This window comes from Lactuca sativa, chromosome 2 (genome assembly GCF_002870075.4).
Source record: "Lactuca sativa cultivar Salinas chromosome 2, Lsat_Salinas_v11, whole genome shotgun sequence".
NCBI classification, from domain to species: Eukaryota; Viridiplantae; Streptophyta; class Magnoliopsida; order Asterales; family Asteraceae; genus Lactuca; species Lactuca sativa.
This window is the reverse complement of record NC_056624.2, coordinates 105,810,498-105,822,557: the sequence shown is the minus strand read 5'-3', so window position 1 is coordinate 105,822,557 and position 12,060 is coordinate 105,810,498.

Below are 12,060 nucleotides of genomic sequence, written 5' to 3'. Positions count from 1 at the left end.
GTATTTCCATAAGAGATTTGAATCGATCTTTCTCTCTCCTATCACCTACTATAAAAACCCATCCACACCACCTTTTACCTCTTTACTGCCCCATAATTTCCAAAGCAAAAATACTTCCACACTCTCTCCCGGTTATCTTCTTCTCCAACCTGCAACAATGGCTGAATCCTCTTCCGTCCATGCTACTTCTCAGATTCTTCCAATCCGTCCTCAGCAATGCCTCGTAATTGATCTGAACCCACTGACCTATGATCCCTACATGTCGCCGGTCATCGAGTGTCTCAAATACTCCCAGCTTGCTCCGGCACTGTCACGGATTGAAACGGTGCCAATGGTGGCCCTCTCTCAGGTCTACGCAACGGCTTATTACGACAAGGCCATTGACAGGGTCTTTTTCGAAGTGGCGGAACACAAGACGTCGATTTCTCGTTCCCGCTTCTGCTCTATGCTTGGGTTTGCTGCTAACCCATCGCGTGTTCACCCGGAGACAATTCCGGTTGGTATGCTCTACAGCATGTTCTACAACATGGGCTACACGGAAGTTCTCACCTCCGTCGCCAGATTCAAGAAGTCATGCCTACCGCCCCAATGGAATGGGTTATTTACAGTTCTCTTCAAGGGACTGTCAGAACGAAGCTCAGGATCGGACGGGGCCAGTCGTCTTTTCCTGTCGATTATGTATGCGGTGTACAACGGGATCAATCTGGACTATGGTTTTGTCCTTTGGCAACAACTGATTCAAAGCCTCTCTTCCGCTTCCCGACACTCCGAGGTGTCACTAGCCCGGTTCTGGATCTTGATCACAAGATGGGCCATGGACAGGTTCGATGTTCAAACTGCTGACGGTGCACCGATGTCTTCAATTGGTACGTTCCACACCAAGAAGATCATCGTCTCGGATGCATCAAAATTCTCCTTCATTGGCTCCATCCCGGAGACTATGTATGGAAGTGTGCCTTTAGAGAGCAGTATGATCAAGGCGATCAAGGAGTTAGGGCCCTCTGGTCCGAGGGAACTGACACCGGACATGTTGAGATCGATTCATGATGCCGACAAACCGGTGGCCAGGGGTAAGAAGGCAGACAAGGGGAAGAAACCATCCAAAGCCCCAAAACCTACTCCCAAGAAACGCAAACAACCGAAGACTGCCTCTTCCCCACAACCGAAAAGGAGGAAGACCCAACCGAAGCGAAAGCTCCTCATACCCTCCTCTTCAAGCGAATCCGAAGGTGGGAGTTCGGACTCTGAGGGCTCCCAAGGCGACGAATCTCCTCAGCGAGGTAACACACCCCCTCGGTCCCCAATCCCGGAGATGGAACTTCACCAATCCCCAGTTCCTTCCCCTCCACCCATAATACCTATTTCCATTCCCACCATAACCCCCACTATACCACCAACCTCATTCCCTATACCTCCACCCATATTCACCACATCAACCGAAACACCACCTGTAACCGAAACCCCTCCCGTAACCGAACCTCCACAAACCGAAACCCATACACAACCACCACCCGAAACTAACCCCCCACCTACTCAACCTGAACCAACTAAACCCATAACACCCCCAGCTTCACCACCACCTCAATCTCCTGAAGACGCCTCCGATGGCGATGATCAATTCCTTGGTGGTGATCACATGAACTTTGATTCGGTCTATTATAGTCCGTTTCAAGTTCAAAGTGATGAGGAGGATGATGCTCCAGTGACAAAGAAGCATCTCCGCGAGCTGAACGAGAAGGTTGATCAACTTCTCGCCTCCTCTTCAAACCAGCAGTCCACCTTATCTGAAGCTGCCCTTCAGAGGATAGTTGATGCCTTCTCCAGGGCTCAACATGACTCAGTAGCCTCAGCAACTGCTGCGATAGATGCCTCCACCCGAGCCTGTGAGGCGGCGACCGAAAAAGTCGATAAACTATTCTCCGACGCTTCGGACCTGCTAAAGTCTCTGCAGGAAAGCGCCAATGCCACAAAGACGACTCTTGAACCGATTGTTCAACAATTGGCCAAGTTCGTCTCGACGGAGTTGACTTCGTTCGCTACCCTCCGCCAAAACCTCAGCGACGACAACTCGGCACTCCGTGCCTCCATCGATGCCCGCTTGGCAAAGCTACAAGAGGATCTTGCGGCTGAAAATTCCCTGATGGACGTCCTGGCGAGTAAGACTACTGCCCTTAAGGTCAAGAGCACACAGCTTTCCAACTCTCAAGAACAATTGGAAGCTCTTCGATCCGAGAGGGAAGTCATAAAAACGTGTGTTTCGGATGTCCACGCAGCTCTATCCAACGTCCTGGAAGCACACGACCCCATCCTTAATCATTCGGTGAGGCGCACCCTCGCTGAAAAGCTCTCCCCGGCCATGGACCTCCTAAGCAAAATTGAAGGCCTGCCGAGTTTCGTGTCCATTCCGAAACAAGGGGGAGATGAGAAGAAAGGATCGAAACCACCTTCGTCCTCCAAAGCTACTCACACAACCGAACCACCCCCAACTGGTCATGCCTCGGGTTCGGGTGTGAAGAACAAGGGCAAACACATAGCAGAGGATGGAGATGAAGATGAAGATGAAGACAAGGAGACTATTGCGGACATGTTAAAGAGAAAGAACAGTCGCAATACTGATGACGATGTCAGTCGTGTGGCACGTGAAGCTGAAGAAGCCGAACGTAAACAAAAAGAAGCCAACGATCTCCTTGAGAGCCGAAAGTTGCTCTTCCCTGCCTGGACCAAGGATCGGTTGATAAAAGAGGCCATAGAGACTCCATGCATACTATGGCTCGAGCCGGTGATATCGTTCGACTGCAACAACACCATTGATTCGCAGTTCGATATGCCACTGACTCGAAAGGCGTTCATCTTCCACGCCTTCTCTAACATTTCTGAAGTCCCGCATCCGAACGATGAGCTTGACAAGGAGCTCATTGACTTCTACCTGGAGGCCGCTCGCCCTCAATACCTTACATGGAGCGCCCAGAAGATTGTCAATGTTCGGGTGATGAAGCCTTTTGCCGTGGGGAGATTTACAAACGTCAAGTTCAAGCTTATCCGAGGATCTGCAAGAACTGCTCACATGATCTCTCTGGCGGATCTGCCCAATCTGAACCCTCATGATTGGATAGTCTTGTACAACATCCTGCTAACAAACGAAGCCGAATATGGTCCCATCTTAGACCATGTCAAAAGGATGCTGGCATGCTACATCATGGAGGTGGCCCTAATGGATCAGGAGGTTGCCACAGTTTTTAAGAAGAAACCGAAAGTCAAGCCTGTGGGATCGGCCAGTGATCTGAATCAAATGCTAATGGGCAAGATAGATTCGAGGCGAAACTCTGTGATGTTCACTAGAGCCGAAGGACAGAAATGTCTCTTCGCTTTAGCTGACAAACATCTTTACACTACAACTTGCTTGGAGCACATCTTATTCATCATCAAGCAGTGTAAAGACAATTCGGCTGATGATATCAAGTACTTCAACGATATGATCAATTGGTACATCCGGTTTAGACAGACCATCCTTTCCATAACCAAGTGTCTGTTTAGTACTGTGAAGAAGAAGGTACCAGCTTCAGCCGCCGGCCCAAGTAGAAAATGAAGGTCTCGCTCCAAATTGACGCAAAGGGGGAGATTGTTGGGCTGAAAAGAGTTTTTATGTTGCGTCTTTTGGGCTCGTTAGATTAGCCTTTTATTCTCCGGTTTGGGCCTGTCCAACCGAGAGCCTTTTATGTATAGTATTTAAGTTAATGCTTGCATGCATATTAGGTTAAGATTTATAAGATTCTAGAGATCATCGATTTAGCGATTTATCAAGAGAACAATATTTTCAGTAATCATTCTTGTAATCTTCCAATCCTTTACAGTTGATGTTCTTAATCGAGCTCTTCTAAGGATTTTATTTAATCATTCAACACGATTGATTCAAGCTGTTTGTTCTTATTATTGCGTTCTGCCTTGTTATTAATATTGTGTTCTTGCTGTTTAATATTCATATACTTGTTCAAGATCTAATCGATCTTCATAGATTAAAAGTCTGTTTTAATCCTATCATAACATATAACACAGTAAGCACGAAGCTTAGTGAGTTCCCCAACATACCACACACATCTCATTAGCCTCACATGGCTATGTTTCGAATAAGACCCTCCGGTCAATGTGTCTCAGTGAAACCCTCCGGTTCCACAACTCGGGTGAACCCTCTCGTCCCATCCCAACAATGGACAGGGTAATACACGGCATAATTCACAAAACAGAATGCATGATATCACATATATCAGTATAAGCACATACGATCAACATATACATAGGTTAGTATAATAGCATAAGTCACAAAGACAGTATGCATGATAATACATATCACATTATAACAAACAGGACCCTCCGGTTAATAGTGTAAATAAGACCCTCCGGTCAATAATAAGAATGAGACCCTCCGGTCACACATAAATTACCACACAGGTAAGTATATTGAGAAGACTCACCTCAAATGACGAACAGATCCTATAAATGATGTTGCTGTACTCCGTCTTCTAACATTGAGACAAACCCACAAATAATCCCCATTAGGATCTAAGACCAAACCTTCACATATTAGGTCTAAATATGGTCCACCAACCCATCCCATAAATAACCCAAGCCTATTGGGCCCACCAAGGCCCAATACTAAATGGGTCCTCAAAGGTCCACTAGTGGCCCAACTATGGCCCAATTTTCCAAATTGGGCCCAAACCCTCATATGGGCCTTACCCTAAAGCCCAACTAAATATTATAGTCCACATGACTGCTCTTGGATGGCCCATCATTGGCCCAAACTCCAAAGCCCAATAGAAAGGCCCAACAAAATTAGGGTTTTCACATAAAATGACGATTAGGGTTAAGTGTTCTCACTTAACCCATTAAGTCCTTTATTGCACTAAGCCATCATACAATGGAAACAACATGAGTCATAATTTCAGTCCACTAGTCCAAATGCGGGTCCCAATAGGTCCAACCAACAAACCAAAAATTAGGGTTTTCTAAACCCTAATTAGGGTTTCTAGCCCAATCACGAGCCAAAGCACTCCAATAATAAGCAATTAGGCCGATTAAGGTTCACTATGTCAAGCACCACCCACTACCACCTCAGGTAGTGGTGGTGAGTGGCGACTCTTAGCGACAACCAACACCTCACGGTGGTGGTGGGGGTTTTCCAGCCATACAAACACCCATTCAATCTCATAATTTCCAAAAACAACAATTACACTTAAGCACAATCCCATAAACACACCTACAACTACCTCCCACGGCGGCTGGTGGTGGTGACTCGGTGGCAGGATGCGGTAGCCACCATGGTTGGAAGCCATGGTGGTTTTTTCTCGTAAAACTCACACATATAATCCCCATGAAAGCAGAAATCAACAAGTATAATCGAATTCTCAACCATACAGCCACCGCCTAGGTGGCAAGAATCTTCGGAAAACGCACACAACAGCCCCACGGCCACCGGCTTCGGCCATGATGCTCCCGACATCGCACCCATAAAAAACAACGAGAGATAGAAGGATGTGGGTTGCTCTGAACTTACTGATGGCTTCCCAGTCGCTCTCAACCCACGCATTGATGAGCTAGCTTCAACTTTGATCTAGGTGGCCCCTTCCAGCCGTTCATGACATCTCCGGCCGACAGCGGTGCTATGACGACGTTCCAATGGCGAGGTAGCCGCTTGGCGGCCTCATCTGATCGGGAAAATGAATGAGAAGAAGGTAGCGGCTGTGAGGCTATCAAGAGGGTGGCGGATGTGGTATGATCCTCTAGATTTATGGTTAGACGACGGGGGATGGAATATCGGGTATAAGCCGTGCTTCTCTTTTAAACATTCAAGCCCTTTTTACAAGATCAGCCCCTCCTCACCAGATTTCCTTCAACATTAATCCAACATTTACCCTTTTGCCCCTGATTCCATAAATTCCTTTCATTTTCGGTCCAAACTTACCATTCAGCCCCTAAGCCTCTCAAATCTCTTCAAATTTGGTCCCAATAATTTACCAACTTCTAAAATTGTATCAATTGGCTCCCCAACACCAACACCCCGTTAAATATTATTCACTTTAGGATTATTAACATATTGAACCTTATTTATTTATTTAATATACGAGATGTTACAACTCTCCCACACTTAAATTAGATTTCGTCCTCGAAATCTTTCCTCGCCATCCCTTACACGCCCGACAACTTGAATGACAGGGCCACAAGCCGGAGCATAACCCCTATCGTGCAATCAAACAGAGCTATCTCAACCAACCACATGTACATGCAACCACTAAATTCTCTTTACTCCAAGCTATAGTACCACCGATCTATAGTCACACATCATTTCCGACCTCTGTCGTGTAACACTCACTAACTCCATGCATTCTGCGGTCCTTCTCAAACCAATCGAACCGACCCTCCCAGGTCAAGAACATCAAATACTCATCATAACCACTCAAAATGAAATCCATCAAGAATCTGAAATCTCAAATCATCTATCCCTTACACAGATAGGGCCAAACACAAACTCGAGAGTCTGTTTCAACAACAAAATTTGAAACCACTCATATGCAATCTGATACTCAACTCATGACCCGTGATCCACGTATCTACGCGTACATTACTTCTCCAATTCCTTCCGACTTGCAACAACCTCTCCCCAATTCGAGATATAATGGATACCGACCAACATGGAGACCTCAGTCTCGCCCCTGGCCCAGCCACTAGGTTCCTAAAGGGTTATAACACTCTTTTACTAACAAATGAGTGCTATGGCTCCCCGCAGAATTGCGACACTCACGCATTGACTCGTGAATGCTACGGCTCCCCGCAGGCTTACATCATTCACTCACTCACCATGGGCTCTCTCATGGTTTTTCCCTGATCTTACAAAGTGATTACTCCCACCTGGATCCTCCCACTCTCTTATCACCCCACAATCTCATCATTAAACCATCACCATAATGAATTCAATAAACTCATGCTCCGCACTCCATCATGGACAGGTGCACACACCCACCCAGATTATGCATCACTACCCCTAACAACAAATGCCGCTACAAAACACTTTTCTTTGATACAATTCACATTCTTGGACAATCCCCGTCTGATGACAATTAGCTGATGGGTTCCCACTGGAACAAGAGTTACTCGGTACTCCACTTGTCATCTCATAAACTCGAGTCTCAATATAATCCAACAACTCAGGGCATCATACTCGGACACCCCGATACCTGACCGTAAAATCTCGCGCTCGCTTTGCTCAACCAATGATCTTCCACTCACGGAATCATACTCGGATACCGTGACACACCATCACAGAATCTCATAATGTCTTGCTACGGCCATTGATCTTCCGCTCGCACAACTCGTAACCTTGAAATACTCCACTCACAAATTGAAACATAGAGGAATCATCAATGATTAAGAACACGTTGATAACCATCCAAACCCCCATCCTCTTACTGATCGAAACCCATGCGAAGCTACCCATACCGACTCTGAAACTAATTGACAAGTCAATTTCTACTCCTCCTAGAGTATAGATAACAATCTATACTTCGAACTGGCAAATCTCAACAATTGAAACTGGACCTCAACGAACCAAATGCCTCGAACTCAGCCATTGCAACCCCAAAGAGCCCCTGACCACAATAAGATCCCGGACTCATGGCTATTCATCATGGATACACTCGTTCTTTCCTGAACACGTAAAATATTCATCATCTCGCTCTGCACCTTGCCTCGTTCACTGATAAACCCTAGTCTCATATGTTCGTACCACAAATCCCCATGACCAAATTTTCTAACCGTAACTTGAATAGATTGTTGATCCTTTCATCAGAATATCCAGTTCTCTCCCACTTAGGGTTCGAACCATCGCCTAATGTAATACCCAAATAACCACACTACAGACTGGCTCTCCAGATATATGATTCCCGACTCAGGGGACGCACCACACAACACTCTATGACTCTCCATAAAATGACCAAATAACTCCAAGTACCCCGAACCCCATATGAAAACCTCAGAATCCCCCCCAATGTGACCACCTCCAGTCACCCAAAACCTCATCCGGCTGCACAAGCAATTATTCCAATGGTCCTAGAAAAGCACTTCTTCTTTCTCTGGAAATAATGGACTATCACACACTTCATTCCCTGAATCCTCAATCACCACTCCATTGCAATAATCGACATAGCACGGGAGACCTCACTCTCACAGTCGACCCGCTGCATAGCCATGAAATCCGTCATCTCGATATACTCATCTCGTTTTCCTGAAACAGTTGCTGGTATACGACTTACCAAACTCAAATAAGTCATACTTGAGCCCTCGTTGGTCATAATCCCCGCTGATGATTCCTTCTTGACATAAGAAAGTAACTCCATGCTCTCATAAAACAAAATACTCATGATACCAATATCGCAACTACCTGGTGCCCCATAGGGTCTTCTTCTAATCTATAACATCAAAAACTCACTCACCCATCCTCTCAAAATGGGAAATAGGAACAATATAATCCTCAATATAGAACTTGACATTACAGGCCATCGCCCTACCATTTAGCTCAGACTACAATCCTCCATAACACTGTTGGATAAGGTGTCTAAGTCCATAACTATTTCGGGCTTGTACTTGACCCGACCCGGCATGGTCCATTTGGGTTGCATGGCACCATGCAATTGGTTAGACTAAATGAGAGAAATAACACTTGGAGATTATTAATATATTATAAGTTCTAATATATTAATAATATTATTTGATTAGTTTGATCAAGAATTAATTTGGAATTAATTAAGTGATCAAAGGATAACTAATTAAATATATGGGTTGATTATGTAAATCATCCATATCTTGTATAGTGGGCTAAGAGGCTCCATGGATTATCAAGTTGGGTTCTACCCATAGGATGCTCCATGGATGCTCCATGGGAGTTACAAACCCATGGGTCATGGAAATGAAGAGTCATGACACATTAGGGTTTACATGGTGTAACCCTAGATGTGCCAACACTATATAAGAGTCCCATTCTCCACAAAATTGGCTACACAAGGATAGAGAAAAAAGAAACTAGAGGGCTTGGCCGATTTTGAAAAGTGTGTGTTATCTCAAGAGTCTTTCCAAGAGCATTTGGTGTTGTGTGAAGCATTTGAGGCATCACACTTAGGGTGCTAGGCTCACAAGGTTTCAAGGAACACAAGCAACAACAAGGTAAGTTATTCTATCTATGATTCAAGATAAAATTGTTCCCCATGTATGCTAGATAGGAATATAACCTTGGAATTCAACTTTGCATGATAATTAGACAAACATAGATCCAAGGTTATTAGGGTTGCATGTACACTTAGGAAGTGTTAGAATGCTCAAAACCCATCAGTGGTATCAGAGCCTAGGCTTGTTTGTTTGTTATTTGTGCTTAAAAGTTGAAGAAAGTCGAAAATCTTGCTGTCTGACTGATGGACTCGGCGAGTCCATGGGGAGGACTCGTCGAGTTCATGTGTATCTTCAACCTACTCGGCGAGTAGGTTTATGCACTCGGCGAGTAGGGTCGACAGAGTGCAGAATTTCGACTTGAGTTGCTGGAAATGGATTAGAATCATTACCCTAAAATGTTTTGGTACTTGAAAACTTATTTTAGAAGGTGTAATGTCTTTTCTAACTCATTTACAACAACTAGTTATCAAAATTACAAAGATTAAATGTGATTTTGATTCTTGAAAGTGTTCATATTCATATTCTTGTTCTTATGATGTTTAGATGATCATAGGAATTATTTGTAACCTATGTGGTAGATTAATTCATGATCATAATGTGTTTTAATGGAGTCCATAACTTGTCCTCAAGTTATGGAAAACCAAAAGTCTCTTGGATTAAAAACCATTAAAAGAACACAAGAGTTAGGAAAAATGAAAAGTCCTCATTTTATTACTCTATTAAACTCATAAGTTACAAGAAATGAAAAGTTTTGAAAGTTTACAAAACTTGCCCTCAAGTTTTGGAACAAGTAAAGTTAAGTTAAAACTTTAGTTCCAACCCCTAGAATTTTAAAAGTTAAAATTCAACCCTTATACTTATATTATTATTTAATAATTATATATATATGTATAAGAACAAAGTCGTCTTACCGCTAGTACGCCTCATTCACGAAGCCGATCTATAAGGTGGGTATAAGGTTGTTGCCTATAAAATGGTGACTTAATGGGTGTCCACTCTCACCCACCGCTTGCTTGATCGGTGGAGGGTCGTTAGCCGAACGGGTAAGACAAGGACTTATTAATTCTCATTCAAAGTATGATGAATATTATAAAGTAACTAAATGTTTTATTAAATTCCCAATCTTAGTTACTTTAGGGAAAATGTGAATAAGGTGCTATTCCATGAAATTACACTTTACACTTTGATTAAGTCGTTGGTGGAGCGTGTGTGGTTAACCGGCACACTAACTTGGACTTAACAAGGTAGGTAAAGGGTGACTTAGGGTTTATTATAGTATCGATGGAGCGTGTGTGGTTAACCGGCACATCGATTGAGTGATAAACTTTAAGGGTACCAAGTGATTTGCATGGTTACTTCACACCTCGTTTTGTGATCCTCGGTATCCCAGTCACAAAACTTGGAGGGCACACTCGAGATTGAAACATGCCTTTGAAAAGTTCATTGAATCTCAAAGAATCTAGGAATTTCTAAGAACCATTCAAAAACCTAATACTAAAATATTGCGGTTTTCGTGGTGGAAATTGGTGAATCGTCATTCACCTACCTTTCAAATATGATATAGCTTAGATTACGGCATACCTCTTCTAAGTTATATTATATTGTGATTGGATCCTAGCCTTAATACTACATTTGGGTGTTTTATTAAGGACTCTCTTATATCTAAACTAATCTTGTCCTCTTTCCTTCAGATGTCTTTCAACAATGCTTCTGGCTCTAATCCTAATGGCTCCTTTACCCTTATGAACTTGTGTGGGAAAGTCACCTTTGATGGATCCAACTTCAATGAGTGGATCAGAAACATCAGGATGATTACCCGCTACGAGGACAAAGAATATGTCCTTGACAAGGAGCTTAAGGAGATTGATGAGTCCACTGCAACTCCTCAGGAGATCGCTGAATTTCGGGCACATGAAAGGGATGCTACGAAAGTGGCTTGCATCATGACGGCCACGATGACAGCGGAACTCCAAAAGTCTTATGAGGATTTCTACCCTTATGACATGCACCAAGATTTGATGGAAAGATACCATCAAAGTGCAAGACAAGAGAGGTATGAAATCATCTGCTCCATGATAACAACCATGATGAAGGACGGGGAATCCGTCACGAGCCACATGCAGAAAATGCAAAGGTATGTGGATCGTTTGCTGAAGCTTAATGTGAACTTCCCGGAGGATCTTGCAATAGATATTATTTTGCATTCCTTACCATCGTGCTATGATCAATTCCGCATGACATATCACATGAACAAGGAGGAAGTCACCCTCAACAAACTTCAGGGACTTCTCAAGACCGCAAAATCAGGTCTTAAGGGGAAGTCGGTTGCTATCACTCCTACTCAAAACTCTACTCCGGTTTTGGCAACCGGGAAGAATTGATGGAGGAAGAGAAAGAGATCTTCGAAGGGTACCAAGGCTCGGACCCTTGATGGCTCTTCTTCAAGTGGAACCAAGAAAGGTTTCATTACTCCTTCTTCTGACCCAAAAGAGGCTGAATGCTTCTATTGCCATGAAAAAGCTCATTGGAAGCGGAACTGCCCAAAATACCAGCAAGATGTGAAGGATGGGAAAGTTAAACCCAACCATGCAGGTATTTACACTATCATTTCTAATAACTCACCCCATTCTAATTCTTGGGTCCTTGATACCGGGTGTGGTATTCACATTTGTTGTGACTTGCAGGGACGAAGAAGAAGTGAGGATGTGGAGCAAGGAAGGATAAACTTGATCATGGGGAATAGGAAAGCTATACCTGTTACCAAGATTGGAGTTTATACTTTATCGCTAAGTAGTGGGTTTAGTTTAGATCTGAATAAGTGTTGTTATTCGCCAGGAATGGCAAGAA